The sequence below is a fragment of the Poecile atricapillus genome, chromosome 23 (genome assembly GCF_030490865.1).
Source record: "Poecile atricapillus isolate bPoeAtr1 chromosome 23, bPoeAtr1.hap1, whole genome shotgun sequence".
Classification (NCBI taxonomy): Eukaryota; Metazoa; Chordata; class Aves; order Passeriformes; family Paridae; genus Poecile; species Poecile atricapillus.
In genome coordinates, this window is record NC_081271.1 from 1,463,850 (window position 1) to 1,475,862 (window position 12,013).

Consider the following 12,013-nt stretch of genomic DNA (forward strand, 5'->3'; position numbering starts at 1 on the left):
GGGGATGAGATCAGGATCTGGCCCCGGGTTTTGATGGGTTTGTAACTTGGCTGATACAACTCGGCTGATTTAATTCATTTTTCGGGCTAAAAAAACTCCACCTACAAGTTCCCAGCCTGGGAGGCATTAAAGGCAAATTAATCCAAATATTAGAGGCTGGGTTTAAAGTGAAATCATCAGGGAAGTGGGATTTTTATTTTTTTTTTATTATTTTTATTTTTTCTTAGGGAAGAGCCTGGTGGAGACTTTTTTTCTATTTTGGGGTTATTTATTTTACCTTGGTGCTGCCGGGTCTCCTCGAGGCCTGGCATTGCCTTCCAGAAAAGCGCTGGGAGAAGAAAGAAGGTGGCAAAAATCGGGATAAAAGCAGAGATTCCCATCGGGATTTAGGTCCCTGGTGGAGAACTCGGGTGCTGCCGGTCACTGGGGGAGTCTGGCTGATTTTCCATGGAATGGGAAGGGAGAGGACTTTTATTTCTTTATTTGGGGTGTGGTGGGGATCCAGGGGAGCCCGCAGCAGGTTCTGGGTGCAAGGAACAAGGATAAGGAACAAGGAGAATCCAGCCAGGAATCCCTCCTGCATCCAGGAGAGAGTTCCCGGCTGGGAAAGGGGATTTGATCCCCGCATCCATGGCCAGAGCCGTGAAGAAAAGGGAATAAACACCAATAAATACCAACAGATAACAATAAATACCAATCCAGCCCTGATCCGAGGAGGATGAGGAGGAGGAAGGCGCAGCACAGCCCTGCAGGGACTCCCCTGGGGGGATCATCCTTCTCCTTCCTGCTCCGGGCGCAGGGTGGGGACACCTCTGTCACCACCCCGGGGAGGGTGGCACCAGGGGTGGCACCAGCAGAGACACACAAAGGCTCCCAAAATATTCCATGAAGGAATTTTTGCGCTCTGCAACTCGCTGCTGGCTCGGCCATGTCCCTCCATGTGCTTCTCCTTAAACACGGCCTGGAAGAGGCTCCGGGGCCGCTCGTGGCTCTGAGCTGGAATCGCCTCCCGTCACCGCGTGGGAATCACATTTCCCACACGGATTTTGGCTGCTCCCTCCAACCTGCTTTTCCTCCGTTTCAACCCAAACCCAGGAGCCCGAGGAGGCTGCAAATCCCCGGCACTGCCCTGCTCACACGGCTTCCCTGAGGCAGGAAGGCTGATTTCCTTCCAGGAGCCCGAATCCAGATGGTCAGAGATTCCTTCCAAGCTCCCAGAACCTGTTGGAAAAGGCCATTATGTCTCAATAGCAGTTTTGCATCCCGGCCCGTTGGAAGTGGCGCCTGCCAGCTGCTCCAACACCTCTTTTCCAAGCTGTTCTGCGCTCACGGGGAACCAGTCTGGTCAGGGCTGGCTGATTTTGCTGGAGGGATAAAATCCGTGTGTTTTATCCCGTTTTTTTTTGTGTCGGGGAAGCGCGGAGCCGTCCAGAGGAAGAGGTCAGGGGTTGTTTTTTGAGACTCAATGTTTGTCTCGTCACGAGAATCTCCAGCCCTGAAATATTTTATTTTCAGGAGGAATAACCCTGTGAACTCCCCAGGAAGATGCCAAGGAGGAATTGAGGTGGAATTCCCAGTCCAGGGCATTTCCCTCTTCTTAAAGCAAAGGTCTGGGCCAGATCGTGCTCCAAAGGACGCGGAGATGGAATCAAACCCAACCTGGGCAGCTCTGATGTCACTCAGGTGACTTCAAACAACATTCCCTGCTCCCAAAAAAAACCCTGGATCAGCTCAGCTGAGCGGGAATGTCCATCCCGGTGAGCTGAGGGAGGGATTTTGCTGGAAAATGGCAAAGAGGAATTCCCAGGGTCGGGTTCTGTTTCCAAGCCCGGCTCCTGTGCAGCCCCACGGCGGCCGGGGAGCGCTCGGGAATGTGGAATTCTGGAGGTGCGGGCCCTCGAGGGGGGAAAAATCCGTCCGGGAGCGCTAATGAGGGGCTGTGCCCGCACGGGCGTTCCACTGGTTTAACTGGAACCGCTGCGAGCCCAAACTGGGCCTCGGGGAGGGGATTTAAGGTGCCCCCTCCCAGCCCCGCTGGCCCCGAGGCCACCGCGTTCCCGTGCTTTGGGAAGGATTCCATGAGGAATTTGATGCGGGTTCCTGTAAAAATAAAAAAGGGGGTGAAAAATAAAAAAGGTGGGATCTGGGATTGGGGGGGGTGGTCGTGCTGGACCCTCGTGGCTCTCAGGGTGACAGTGACCCCAAAGTGATGCTGTCCCGTGAGGGGACAGCTGCACCCAGGGTGGGTCACACCCCAAAACCGCCATAACCCCACAAAAAAACCCAAATTTTGCCGCAGGTCACCAAGTTCCTTCTGCCTTCCCCACACATGGAGTGGGGAGGGGTTTGGGAATGGGGCTGCCCTCGCTTTTTGGGGTGCCCGCACTGCCCTGGGGGGGTCCTCAGATTGTCCGGGGGTCTCCCCACGTTATTTGGGGTCGCACGCCCCACTCTGCCCGTGTGGTCCTCCCACTGTTTGGGGTGCGCACATTCTCTTGTCCTGGGGGTCCCCAAAATTTCCGGGAGTGCGCCCACCCTTCTGTCCAATGTGTCTCCATCCTGCCCAGGGGTCCCCACATTGCCTGGGGGTGTCCCCACTCTGCCCCGGGGGTGTCCTCACATTATCCGGGGGTGTCCCTACTCTTCCCGGGGGTGTCCCCACTCTGCCCCGGGGGTGTCCCCACATTTTCTGGGGTGTCCCCACATTATCCGGGGTGTCCCCACGCTATCCGGGGGTGTCCCCACGTTATCCAGGGGTGTCCCCACTTTGTCCGGGGGTGTCCCCACATTTTCCGGGGTGTCCCCACATTGTCCGGGGGTGTCCCCACTCTGCCCCGGGGGTGTCCCCACATTATCCAGGGTGTCCCCACATTGTCCGGGTGTCCCCACATTATCCGGGAGTGTCCCCGATCTTCCCGGGGGTGTCCCAGGCGTGCACCCCCCACTCCGCCCGTGGTCTCCCGCCCTGTTTTGGGGCTCCCCACGCCGCTGTCCCCCGGCTCTGGGCCGTTCACCCCGTTCCTTTGGCCGTCCCCCTTAAGCAGCCGTCGGGGCGTGCAGCCACCTTAAGGGAGCCCCTCCCCCGGCGGGCTGGGACGAGCCCTCCCCCTCCCTGCCCGCCGTCCCCTCCCTCGCCGGCCCGGCCCCGCACGGCCCCGCACGGCACGGGGGTTGCCATGACAAGCATTTTCTCCCGTTAGCCCCGGGACCGCTGCCCCTCCATCCCATGGCCAGTCGCGGGGGCTCCGCCGCCAGCCGGTGGGACCGGAGCCGGTGAGTGCGCGGGGGGGACCCCGGCAGCGGGGTACGGGGGGGTCCCGCGGGGGGTTTGAGGTGCCGGGGGACACGTTGGGGACACGCGGGAGCGGCGTGGGGCGGCCGGCGAGGGGGTTCTTTGTAGGGGCGAGGGGCGCGGGTGGGTGGGAGCATCGCTGGCAGCGCTCTGCCGGGGCGGGTGGGGCGCTGGCAGCGGGGATTTCACCCGCTCCGTCCCGGTGCAGCAGGTGGGGTTGGGAGGAGCGGGCTTGGCGTGGGTTCCTAAATCATGGGGGGGCTCAGCGTGGGACCCCCCAGACCCCAATCCCGCGTGGGAGAGGCGGGGGGTGATGGGGTGAGCGCGGTCCGGCCGCTCCGGGGCGTGGGCGGCTGCGGGGGGTGCAGCCCCCAAACAGCTCCTGGGGGGCAAACCCGGCAGCCCCCCCGGTATTTGGGGCGGGGGGGACGCTCCGCTCGGATCCTACAACTTGTTGCCCGCCCTTGGGGCGGCGGGGGACGCCGGGGGGCTCCCGGCTGCGCGTGGTGCTGGATTTTTTGGGAGGCAGCGAGTTGTGGCATTGCGGGGAGGAGGAGGAGGATGAGGATGATGGAGGAAGGAAGAGGCGGGGGAAAGGGAGGGGGGCTTGCGGCAGCCCAAGGACAGAGCGGGGAAGGTGCTGCGTGGGTGGGTTTGGGGTGGTTTTTCCCCACCCGTGGGGCAGAGAAGGGGGGGCTGCTCCCTGCCTGGAGCGGGGAGACTCGGGTGGGGGGCGCGTGGGGAGGGTGGGATGCGCTGGGGAGGTGCGTGGGGGATGCCCACGCCACGGCTGGGCACGTCCCCCTCCTGCCTGCACCAATCCAACTGGGCAGAGCCACGGCAGAGAAAACAGGAGTGGGGAGGCGGAAAATAAATTAAAAAAATAAATCAGGAAATCTATTGGAAGCCCGGCCAGGCTCTGGCCTCGTCCGCCTCCTCCCGCCTCTGCCCTCAGCGCTCTCCCTGCATCCCGGCCCCGGCTCTGGAGCCTCCCAGCATCCCTGGCCTGGCTCGGTGGGTCGGGGGCTGCCCGGCGGCGGGGGCGGGGGGCTGTGCGGAGCTGGGTGGTCGCTCTCTGCCCGGCCAGAGGCGAGTGGAGATGTTGGGAGGGGAGGAGGGACAATAGGTTATTGTGCTCTTATCTCTGGAGACCTGAGCTTGGGTGGGGGTTTGCGTTGCGAAGCGCAAACCAGTGCAGCCAGTTTCTGCCCGTGGCCGTGGAGCGGCGGCCCTGGACGTGGGTGGACGGGCAGGAGCCGAGGGCAGCGAGCTGGGGTGGAGGTGAGTGCTCGGAGCTCGCCAAGGGGCACCCAGAGCCGTCCTGGGGCCGGGGGACCCCGAGCTGAGCCCCCCACCCCAAACCCCCTGTGCTGCCTGGACGAGGCAGGGGCTGCACCGCTGCCGGGCTCCAGACACTGCCCTCAATCTTTCGCTTCCCTGAGCACTGAAACGCACCTAAATTATTAAATCATGAGCGAGAGAGGCTGACGCCCCCGCGCTCCGCCAGCCCCACCCCGCCGCGCCCCGGGGATCCCTCCCCGGCCCCGGGCTCCTCTCCCCGGCTGCTCCCTCGAGTGACCCCCCCGGAGCCCCACCCGTGGGCTCAGGGGGGCTGCAGGTGCCCCTCGGGTCTGGGGGGTGGAGGAAGGACCCTCCCTCAATGGTGGGCGCCGGGTGGGCTTGGAGGCCTCTGAGATCCGCGCCGCGACCGCCCCCGGCCGTGGCAGTGCCCGGGGAGCGCGGCACGGTGCCGGTGCTGGTGCCGGTGCCGGTGCCGGTGCCGGTGCCGGTGCCGGTGCCGGTACCGGGATGCTGCAGGTGGAGCTGGGGAGCGCCCGGGGCAGGCAGGAGGCAGCGCTTCCCCGTTCCTCCCCTCGCTCCTCGCTTTCCCCGCGGGCTCCGGCCCCGTCCCACCCCGGCCGCTCCCCGTCCGACCCCCGGCTCCTTCCCTGCTCCCTCCACGGCTGGAAAAGCGCTGGGAAGTGCTGCGAGCGCTGCAGGTAGAGAGCTTTGAGAGGGCTCAGGCTGTTGTTGGGTGTTGGTTCATTTCATTTTTTATTTTTTTATTTTTTTCCCCTTTTTTTTATTTTTTTTTTCCGCTGGCGATGATGACGGAGGGAATTCCCTGCGCTGCCGGCTCGCCGCTCGCGTGCCGTGGGTCCGCATCTCTTCCCGGGGGATCTGTCGCTGTCACCCGAGCCTTGCGCCTCCGGAGCCGGGAGCCGCCGTGCCCGAGCCCCCGGGCAGAGGCCGGGCAGGGCGGGGGCAGCCCAAGGGTGGCACCGGTCCTTGTGCAGGATGAGTAAGAGCAGGGAGGGACGGCTGCTCCTCTCCACTATTGTTTAGCAGTCGAAAGCGCCGGGGTGGAGCCGAGCTCGGAGTTTCCCCTTGTCCCCAAGCCCTGCGAGACGAACCCGCTCCTTCCCCTCCTGCCCCCCGCTCCTTCCCTGCCCCTTCCCGGCTTCTCCGCGCGTTCCCTGCTCCTCTCTGGGCTTGCGGTTTGGGGTTTTTTCCCCCCCTTTTCCTGTTTCTCCTCCCTGCTAGGCCACGAGCGGAGTTTTCCCGCAGTGGCCACACGCGCCCGTTCCAGCAGCGCGGGTTGGAGCCTGCGGGGATTTGGGGACCCCAATCCCTGCTCTGGGGGGGACCCGCGGCCGCCGCCCGCTCGCCGCTGCTGCCGCTCCCCGAGCAGGGCCGGGGAAGGGCTGGCAGCTCCGGCTTCCTCCTCGCCCACGGCTCCTCCCCGCCGGGCACGGCTGCGCCGTGCTGGGAGAGGAGCCGGAGGAAAAACCGGGGTGAGAGCCCGGGGACCCCGCTGGGACCGGGAGAGGCTGGGCAGGGACGGGGAGCCCCGGCAGGGAGGCTCGGTGTGGCCGTGGAAATGGGTGCTGGTCCTTGGGGAGTGACCAGGGGTCAGTGTGAGCACGGCAGTGGGTGCTGGTCCTTTGGGGAGTGACCAGGGGTCAGTGTGAGCACGGCAGTGGGTGCTGGTCCTTGGGGAGTGACCAGGGGTCAGTGTGAGCACGGCAGTGGGTGCTGGTCCTTGGGGAGTGACCAGGGGTCAGTGTGAGCACGGCAGTGGGTGCAGGTCCCGGGATGGGAAGTGAGCCGTGCTCCACGGCGATGGGAAGTGACCGATGCTCGGTGTGGCCGTGGAAATGGGATGCAGCCCTTAGAAGGGGAGGTGACCAGTGCTCAGTGTGACCAGTGCCTGGTGTGACCAGTGCTCAGTGTGCCCAGTGCCTGGTGTGACCAGTGCCCAGTGTGACCAGTGCTCAGTGTGACCAGTGCCTGGTGTGACCAATGCTCATTGTGACCAGTGCCCGGTGTGACCAGTGCTCGGTGTGACCATGGCAGTGGGAGTGACCAATGCTCAGTGTGGCCAATGCTCAGTGTGACCAGTGCCCGGTGTGCCCGGTGCCCAGTGTGCCCAGTGCCCGGTGTGACCATGGCAGTGGGAGTGACCAGTGCCCAGTGTGACCAATGCTCAGTGTGCCCAATGCCCAGTGTGCCCAGTGCTCGGTGTGACCATGGCAGTGGGAATGACCAGTGCCCGGTGTGACCAATGCTCAGTGTGACCAATGCCCGGTGTGCCCAGTGCCCGGTGTGACCCTGGTGGTAAATGCAGGCCCTCAGGTGGGAAGTGGCCACTGCAGCACGAGCCGTGCCGCTTTCCCCTGCTGCTGCCCCTCTCCCGTGGCTTGCTGGGATCTCCCGGATCCAGGGATGCTGCTGGATGCCCGCAGCATTCCCGGCAAGGAACGGCTGCTCTGGCACACCGGAGGGGATCTGGTGTGCAGAGGAGGAGATGAATCAATGGGGGCCAGCTGGGAATTTGATTCCATCCCTGTCCCCCTCGTGTTGTGCCGGGTGGGAATGGGGATCCCATGGGGCTAGAGATGCTCCTGGGGGAAGCAGCTTTGACGGCAGAGGGTGGCAGAGCTGTCCCCAACCTCCCTCCTCTCCACACTGCTGCAGGCAAAGGTGGCAGGATCCTGCCCAGCCCAGTGGTTTTCCAGGGGTTTTCCCAGTGACACCGGGACAGGGAATGTGTTTTGGGGGTGCAGGGCCAGCCCTGGGGTCCCTGGGAGCAGTGACAGCCACAATCTCTGTGTCACCATCCCAATCACCTCCTCCCAGCGCCAAGGCCGAGCTAATGAACCCTGCGACTTTGATGTTTTAATTAGTTGCTTTTGGCTTTAATGCACGGGGATAATAGAGTTTCCATGGACTTATAAACCCTGCCCCTCTGCTGGATCATTAGGAAAAGGGAAAAAAGACACAAGGTAAGGCTGGGTCGGGGCAGGAGGGAAGCTGGAGCCCTGTGGAGCGCATGACACCCGCTGGGGTGTCACCCACCTGGCTGGTGACTCTTTCAAACCGCTAATTAAGCACCTTAAATCCTGGGAGAGCTCTCTGTGAGTAACAGCTGAGTTCAGAGTCCTCCTGCGTTTTTGTGAGCTTCAGGGAGGGGTCTCAGGTTTGAGCGTGGGAAGCTGATGGCACAGCAGGGCCCCTGGAATCAGGAATTGGGGTTGTGGGGTTCCCTTTTGGGGCTGTTCCCTCCAGGGTGGCCAGGCCACTGTGGCCCAGGCTGCTGGTGAGGGACATGGGGACCCTGGTGGGGTGTTCCCGGGCAGCTTCCTGGGGTCAGGTCCTAAATGGGGGCCTAAATATGGACCAGGAGGGTGCAGGCCGGGGAGGGGACACACAGCTGTGCCACAGGAGCCCTCTGCCCAAATCCCACAGCTTGGGAGCCAGGGAAGGGAGGTGGGATGGATCATCCCGTCACCCAGTGCCATCGGGACAGCTCCTGGCCTCGGGAATCCCTCCCTTCCCTGCGGCACCAGGGGCTGTGACAGCCCCGGGGCCACCCCAGTGCCACACTGCGGGGACTGGGGCATCCCAGTGCCACCCCAGTGCCAGACTGTGGGGACTGGGGCATCCCAGTGCCACCCCAGTGCCACACTGCGGGGACTGGGGCATCCCAGTGCCACCTCAGTGCCACCCCAGTGCCACACTGCGGGGACTGAGGCATCCCAGTGCCACCCCAGTGCCACACTGCGGGGACTGGGGCATCCCAGTGCCACCCCAGTGCCACACTGCGGGGACCGGGCCACTCCAGTGCCACCCCAGTGCCACACTGCGGGGACTGAGGCATCCCAGTGCCACCCCAGTCCCACACTGCAGGGACCAGGCCACTCCAGTACCACCCCAGTGCCACCCCAGTGCCACACTGCAGGGACCAGGCCTGTCCCCTGCCACTCCCGCCCACTGCGGCCACCCGTGGCCGGTCCCTGGCGTGTCCCCAGCGTGGGGAGCTCCCGGCCAGGGCAGCAGCAGCCAAGGGGAAGCTTGGGCCAAGTGTCCGCGTTTTGTGCTGACGGGGAAACTTTTCCTTCCACGCTGCCACGGCAGGGATGAGTCGGCAGCTGGGCTGAGCCGAGCGGGGCGCCGGGGGCCAGGATCGGTCCCGATTTTCCCATTCCCAGCCGTATCCCTGCGTTCTGCCGCCGCCGGGGCTGCGGGAAGGAGCAGCGGGGCCGTGCCCGGGCAGAGCGCGGCGCGTAGGAGTCCCCACCCGGAAGAGTTTGTCCGGCGGGGCCGGGCAGGAGGAATCCGATCCCTCCTTTTCCCAGGCTGGGATCCCAGCGCTCTTGGCTCTCCGTGGCCTTGGCCGGCTCCCCGCAGCCGATCCCCCCGCGGCGTGGGGCTGGCTCCCCGCTCATCCCGCCGGCAAGGGAAGGGTCCCGCGGCGCAGCAGCGATTCCCGACATCTCCTCTTTGTCTGCAAAGGTCAGCCCTGCCTCGCTCCCTCGAGGAGCTGCGAATAATCCCGCTCCTTGTGCCGCGGGGCCGGCTCCAGGGCTGAGCCCAGCATCCTCCTCCTCCTCCTGCTCCCCGTGGAGGAGCCGTGCCAGGGCAGGCGCTGCCGGCCCGGGGGGGACGCGGCGCTGCGGGGCCGGGGGGCGGCGGGGCAGCGGCGTGTCCCATGCCAAGGGCAAGAGTCGGGATGGCTGCTCCCGGCTCCTGCCTTCTCCAGGCTAAAAATAAGCCGCTGGCCCTCACCGTGCTGCCTCTGCTCGGTCTGGGGGGGCTGCTGTGGGCAGGGGGTGAATGCGGGCACCCGGGGGGACCGCGGGGCAGGGTCTGTGTGGGGTTGGAAGTGACCTTTGCTCTTTGAGCATCGGGGTCGGCGATCGGATTTTCAGGTCCGGGCTCGGATTTCGGGCAGAAGGTGTCTGATTTTCGGCGCCGTTTCTCGAGATGCTAATTAAGGACCCTGCTGCAGCAGCTGGAGCTTTAGTGTCCCTTCGCCACCCCTCGCTCAGCCGGGAGGTGCCCGTGGCCCCTGGAATGCCCTCGGCTTTTCGCTGCTTCTCGCCTTTTGTTCCTGCTTGGGAATGCCGATGCCTCGCCTCTCTGGGGCTCCAGCCTTTCCAGAGGCTTCTCCTCGCCTCCCTCTCCGGCTTCTCAAAAATAACCCCGCGCTGCTGAGGGCACATCCCAGGATCCGCCGGGAATGCGGCTGTCCCGCTCCTGCCATTCCACAGGCAGCCCAGGGATGAGCCAGGAGACGGCTCAGTCCTCCAGCAGCGTCCCCTCTCATCCTTGCAGGGATGAGATTTTGGGATGAGATTTTGGGATGAGATTTTGGGATGAGATTTTGGGATGAGATTTTGGGATGAGATTTTGGGATGAGCCTGGGGGAGATGGGACGGCTCCGAGCTGCGGGATTCCCGCGGCACCTGCACAGCTCCCGATCCCGGGCGTGACGGATCGCTGCAGCCGGCAGCGCCCGGTGCCCAGAGCTCCCCGCTTCCAGAGGGGCTTCCTGGCGGAGCCGGGCACATGGCCGGGCCAGCAGAGGGGATCCGGCATGGCCTCGGTGATGGGGACACGCCTGGGGCTGACCCGGGCTGGGAGGGAGCCGGTGCTCCGGCGTGAACCTGAGTTAAACATTATTCCTGCCTCTGGAGCCGGCAGGGATTAGCGCAAGGAGGGAGAGCTCGGTGCAAGGAGGGGGAGCGCGGGGAAATGAGGGCAGGCTGGATTTGTGGCCGTGCCGGCAGCTGGGAATGCCAGGCTGGCGCTGGAGGAGCCCCGGGATGGCCGGAGCGAGGCTGGAAGAGAGTCACAGTGCGGGTGACAGCCTCTGGAGCAGCGGGAAAGCTGGAATGACAGCCGGGATTTATCCCGATGGCACAGACCTGGCTGCCCTCACCCCGGGCTGAATCAGCTGCAGGGAGCCGGGATCAGAAACTTGGGAGAAGCCGGGAAGCGTGGCTGGGATCTTTCCTGGGTGTCCCTCTGCAGACGTGGCTCTGAGTCACCACATCCTGCCCGGGAAAGGTTTGGGTCCCCGCTTTTCCATCGGAGCAGCGGGACAGGGCTCCGGGACGGGCTCTGAGAGGATCCTGGTGGATTCCTTGTGGGAGCAGGGCCGTGCTCATCCCTGGGGATAAATCCGTGGGGCTGGGGGCCACAAACCCCCGCCTGCAGGCTGGGGCTGGGAGAGGCTGAAGCTCCACATCCTGCATTTTCCAGTGTGACTGGTGCTGGCTATTTTTAGTTGTCCAAATTAAGCTCGCCTTAAATGCTGTCTTTTGAGGTTTCTTTGAGGGAGGAGGCCTTGGAGTGGTGTTATTTCCCAAGTGACGGATTGCTCTCCAATCTGACCCCAGCCGGACTGGCCGAAAAAACGAAGGGAAGGACCAAAGCTGTGGCTGGGAAGTGTCTCCTCCCCGCAGAGCTGTTCCCGAGGGTGTTTCCCGAGCCAGCGGGAGATTTCCTGGGGGAAGGAGAAAGCAAACAGCCGAGCATCTCCGTGGTGAAATCCAGCTGGAAACCCTCATCCCGCTACCTGCTCTGGCATCCCCCGGGTGTGCTGTGCCCCTGGGAGGTGTTAAATCCATGGGATTGTCACCTCAGGGGCATTCTGGATTTATTGCAGAGTGCTGGGTGCTGGTTTGGGCTCCCAGAGGAGGTGGGGAAGGCTGGAACCACCTGCTGAGATGCTGCTCCCTGTTTTGGGGGTGGCTCATCCAGGGGGGGATGTTCTGCTATCCATGGATTCTCCAGGATGGGCACAGCCGATCCCACGGGCCCAAAATCCATCCACGTCGTGCTCCAGCTCCGCATCCACCGCCGCATTCCGTCGTGCCGCCTCCTGACCCCGCTGCCTTTTCATCCCTTCCCGTTCCCCCCTTCCTTTCTCGGCGCCGTTTTCCCACCTCTCCCCATCCCTGGATGCGCTCCGTGCCTCAGCGGGCACCGCTGGAGCATCCCAGGCTGCAGGATCGGCTTTTCCCCGCTCGCTGCCTCCCTCCCGCAGCAGCCGGGCGTTTCCGAGCAGGTCAGCAGCCCGGGGATCTCCGGCTCCTGCAGTCGGACGTGAAGTGCATGGAATCCCGGGAAGATGCTGCAGCGCCGCGGGGGACGGGCCCCGAGGGCGGGCACGGCGCGGACAGAGGAGCCTGGAAGTGTTTCCTGGCGTTTCCTGGCGCTTCCAGGCACGGGACTGTCCCTTTTCCCTCTGGAAAGGACAATGAGGGAACCTCCCTTCCTGCCGAGCCCGGCCTCGGGGTGTCCCGGGAGCTCGCTGGGATCCGTCCCCTCTCGGGATCAGCCTTTGGACACGGGGGCGCTGGGAAGGGATCCAGGAAAAGGCAGCAGGGAGCAGAGGGATCTCCCCAAATCTCAGCCTCCTCAGCCGGGACC

General features: G+C 64.1%; 1 protein-coding gene across 7 annotated transcripts in view; it reads left to right on the forward strand.

Annotated features, from left to right (window-relative positions):
- The first annotated feature begins 3,133 nt into the window (after window positions 1-3,133).
- Window positions 3,134-12,013, forward strand: part of ATP2B4 (ATPase plasma membrane Ca2+ transporting 4) — a 56,015-nt gene continuing 47,135 nt past the window's right edge. For 6 of the 7 annotated variants that reach the window (XM_058855606.1, XM_058855611.1, XM_058855610.1 and 3 more), the window contains exon 1: window positions 3,134-3,273. The gene's annotated coding sequence lies outside the window, so the exon portion shown is untranslated. Of the gene's footprint in view, window positions 3,274-8,948; window positions 9,089-12,013 lie in introns of those variants that run through there. The other variant, XM_058855608.1, reaches the window with a different exon arrangement.